This window comes from Phalaenopsis equestris, unplaced genomic scaffold, assembly GCF_001263595.1.
Source record: "Phalaenopsis equestris unplaced genomic scaffold, ASM126359v1 Scaffold000258, whole genome shotgun sequence".
In the NCBI taxonomy this organism is placed as follows: domain Eukaryota; kingdom Viridiplantae; phylum Streptophyta; class Magnoliopsida; order Asparagales; family Orchidaceae; genus Phalaenopsis; species Phalaenopsis equestris.
Window position 1 is genome coordinate 908,617 of NW_018164700.1, and position 4,750 is coordinate 913,366.

A 4,750-nucleotide genomic window follows, 5' to 3' on the forward strand; every position below is an offset into this window, starting at 1 on the left:
ATATATTCATTCAAATAAAATAAAAAACAGTATGCCCTAGTGATTTGTATTGATCTGATAAAGCCAGTCAGCTCAAAACAGCATAATTTAAGGAGAGGGACCGCCACCTTTGTCGCAACTCACAAGTCTTAAGACATCGAGCAATTAATCTCCAACTTTCGCTCATATGAAATGGATCTTTTGTCATCAGGAGCTTTTAAGGCTCCAACCAATACTTCATATGCTGAACATGAGAGCACTTTTGGGACCAGAGAGCACTGTGGAAGATTAGTAATCATAATTTATATTATACCACCCAATTCAGATGTATATGCATATCTAACAACTAGACTTTGCTTTCCGATTTCATAACCCCCAAAACTTGTTATTGAATGTTTTAAGTCTAATGATTGTACATTAGGAAATGCGCATGTTATGCATATTGATATTAAGGTAACCTAATTTGTTAGAGAAGATATGGTTACATGATCTTTTAATATATTAGAAATATTCTTGATTTGTATGCTATAATTCTCACTTATTTATAGAAGAGACCATGATTGATTTTTTTTTTTTGTGTGAAATTATTATCTTTATGGTCTGGTCATTTTTTTTCGCTTTCCTCATATTTTGATAGTAGAATAACCCATTCTTGTGAAGGCCAAGTAAATAGCACAATGTTTGATTATTTGCTTGTTCTATGATATTGTTTTCCTCGTTATTTTGCACAACAAATCCTTCATATCATATTAAAAAATACCACTATTTTAACATTTAAAAAGTGAAATACAACTTCTATTATATAGATAATGTGGTATAATGCATAAGAATTGATTTAATTGAAGTGTCGGTGTTAGATCTGTACATACATAAGAATTGATTAAGATGTATAAAATCTTCCAAAAAATACAGAAAAAACCGCTTTTTTTTAATCCAAAAAAACAGTCTTCAGCAAGTTATTATTTCAGCCACAAAGATCCAAAAGTGTGGGAATATTGCGGTACAATCTATCTGATGCCATAGAGAGAGAGAGAGAGAGGATTGTCATGGCGAAACAATGAAGTATGCATGTGGTGAGTAAAGTGAAGTCTCCTTTTGCGAAAGATGGGATGGAGCAAGTCCCCAATCATGTGAGAAGTTGATTCTATTAGAGGAAAGGAAACAAGTGATGGGCCTCTTCTTCTATTCCTCTCCCCCACTCTAATCTGCTCCACACATCTCTCGCCCTCGTGATAAAGCCTCATGCATTCTAAATAGCTTTCCCATCATAGGCCCATACAAATTACAAACATATATCACTTAACAAGGTGGTGAGATGGTGAGAAATTGAGAGAGTACAAATTGGCATTTGTCTTAACTATGTTTTGAGATTTATAAATTTTAGCTAAGAATATTACTAATCAGATATTGCTAAGCAAAGGACTATATGATTAGGGTTGTCAATACGACTATTTGTTAACAAACAGTTAGTGTTCGGCTCGCTAAGCAAACGATCCAAACATGTACGGTTATATTTCTTAAGGAGCCGAACACGAGGCTCGCTCGTGTTCGGCTCCTTTACACCCCTAGATGCAATAAGCAGAGCCCCCAAAATTCGAGTCACAAATTTAGCATCAACAAATCAATCAAAATCACAATCAATATTAAAGGAGACAAATGAGTAGATGATAAATGAATGAGCCCCTTCACTTGAGGGAAGCTAACTCAATTACTGATATGGAGGGTCATAGCATGTGGTCACATTAACTTCAAAAGTCAGCATCATCTGCATGGAAGCAAATGTGAGAAACCTTAAATAGTGCTACCTATCCCATACAAACATTTATATTTCATAACCTATTGGAAAGAATGAAATCCACTTAAGCAAATGAGAGGGTCCATGCTCATAATTTCAAATCAGAGAGGGCTTAAAACTTAGGCAATGATGTGGTCCTCTCCATCCATGTGATGGATTTGAATGCTTTCTTCTGATGGCATTGTGGAGTTTATTTAGTCAAAAACGTATTCAATCAGTCTCTATTATTGAACTCATTTTCACATGCATGAATCTTTTGTTTTCAGACATTTAGAGATCTCTCATATGGCACACGTGTGGGAGAGTTGGATCATGATGTTAAATTGTGGAGCCTATTTTTTATCCTAACAAATAATATGCTAAATATCTAAATATGATGATTTGAACAATTAGGTTTATTATATTTCACCATTAAATGTGAAATCTGAAGCTGCAATAATATATTGTAGCTATTGATAGTGGGTGGTCTTTTTTGGTTGATCCGAAATTTTTCGAGAGATAGATTTTGTTTAAAATTTCAAATTTATCTTTTTTTTTTTTTTTACTTAATAGGAATAAATCTAATTAGATTAGGGTATGTTTAGGGTGAATGCATTTTTTTTTAAAGGTGGTTGTAAAGTTGTGGTGGAGAAAATTTCTTAGAAAATTGCGCTAGAAATTATAAAAAAATATATATTTTTTTCAAAAATTGCATTACAACTTTCATATGCTCAGAACGATTTGATTGGTCGTTGTTGAGGAATTAGGGCAAAGTAAACACAAGAATCGAAGCAAATCAAGAAGAAAACACATAAATTTAACAAGGTTCGACAATTTTCCTATATCGTCAGGAGAAGAGCAGTGGTTTTTCTTTCAATTCAGAAAAAAGAGTATAAGATCCTCTTAGGGTTACAATACAACATATATATATATATATAACCCTAGAGTATAATATGTAATTATATATATATATATATAGCTCTGATGTACAATATGTAATTACAAAATTATTCCAGTACCTTATCGAGGGGGCATTGCCCCCGCACCCCTAACCCACATAACGAAACTCTCCCTGATTGGACAGATGCTTCAGCTCGCAAGCTCCGCTACACTCGCTCGCTCGCTCGCTCCGCTCTGCTGGCTCGCTCCATTCCACTCCAACATCTTTTCCTTATCTAGTATATGAGTCATATCTAACAGTCGGGTTGAAAAAAATAATTTCCCACTACATAAAATTCTATAAAAAAGCAAAAAAAAAAAATTTCACAACACAACCGTAGTGACAGTTAGAAAAGCAAAGTAGGCAGATCTCAAATAAAAGTCCTAAGAACACTAAATATACCAAAAAAAAAAAAAAATCAAATAGAGAACATTACTTTTGAATATTCACATCAATAATTTAAGCTGTTCACTGTACTAGCATGAAAATTTAATATTATTGGGGGAAGGTGTAATTTAAATTTGAGCTCAGGTTTTCTCATAATTTCTTTCTTATTTTATTATGTTATTTTCCTGATTTATTTTTAGGTTGTGATAAGTCCAGATCTCCTTTTTGGGAAAAAATATTCCGTCTGGATTGCCAATCACTAACCATCATATCGCCTGAAATCTGAACATGAGGACTTCCAGATAGAATATTTTCTCAAGAAGATCAACTTCTGCTACTCTGATGGCCATGGCTTCTCTTGGGGCTAAAGGCTGCTGCTACTTGTATTTGTTCAGAGATTCAGTTGGTCGTGGTTTGGAGTTGTTGCTGCTGATTCACTCGCCCTTCATTTAGAGCTTTCAATTAGTGGTGATTTGGAGTTTTAACAAGTTTTGCTTATTTTTTGTGTCCGAAATTTGATCAATATTTTAATTGAGTGTATGTGTACCGTTTCTTGTACTATAAGGCCTTCAGAGCTACCTAAGCAAAACGTGGGAGTTATGATAGGTAGATGCAAGCTACAGGAACCAACATGTGGCTCGAATAATGAGGCCTCCAGTTTGGGAAAAAGACAAAATTCAAAATGCGAGTTGGATAAAAAAAAGAATAATAATAAAATAAAACTGATATCATCAAAATCAATACTTAAATAATTCTACATAGTTTCATATAAATCATAGAAAGAAAATAATAATTATGTTCTGATGTATTTTTCATCAGAAATAAAATGATTTATTTCTTTTTTTATTTAGTGCATCATAGAACTCTAGTTTTGTTTAGTTTTTATTTTTCTAAAAAATGGCTAGAGATTATTATACGAGTCTTCAACCACTACTAACGTGTCTAATAATTTGAGTATTATCTTTTTAAGGATCACGTCATCAAAAGGGATTCGAACTTCCGACACATAGTACACTAATTTAATTATGTTGTGCAAAATAGCTCACTCTAGATTAAGATTGTTAATGATTTTATTTTGAGCCGAGTTTCGGCAGACTTAAAATCAGCTTGAAAAAAATTTCAATCCAAAATTTTGACTTATTAATTTTGATCCGATCTTGATCTGAGTCAAAAGTTTGAATCTGGATTGTTAACGGTCCGATTTCAAGTTAAGCTATGATCAGCTTAAAATCAATTCAAAAAAAAATTCTTTTCGAAAGTTTAACTAATAACTCAGCTAGTTTGAATTCGATCTGAATCACAAATCAAATTAATTGTCAAAACGTTCCATATGCACAAGAAACAAAGTTTCCGATACAAAACATTAGACGAAATTACAAAACTAGTGTTTCGTCCCGATCTGAAGGCAATGTAGCAGCCAGAAGGCACGAGGCGACAGTAACTCATCATTAATATATTTTTAACCTCAGTTAGTACGGCAGGGAGCACACAAACCACCGGACAAGCAAATTAAATTAACATCAAAAAAGTTTACCAAGGACCGCACAAACTGAGACTTTTGTTTGTCCAATCCCATGTGATCGAGATGATAATTATGGCTAAACACCTAATTAAATTTGATATTATACCATAATATCTGTTAATTATATTTATATATATATATATATATA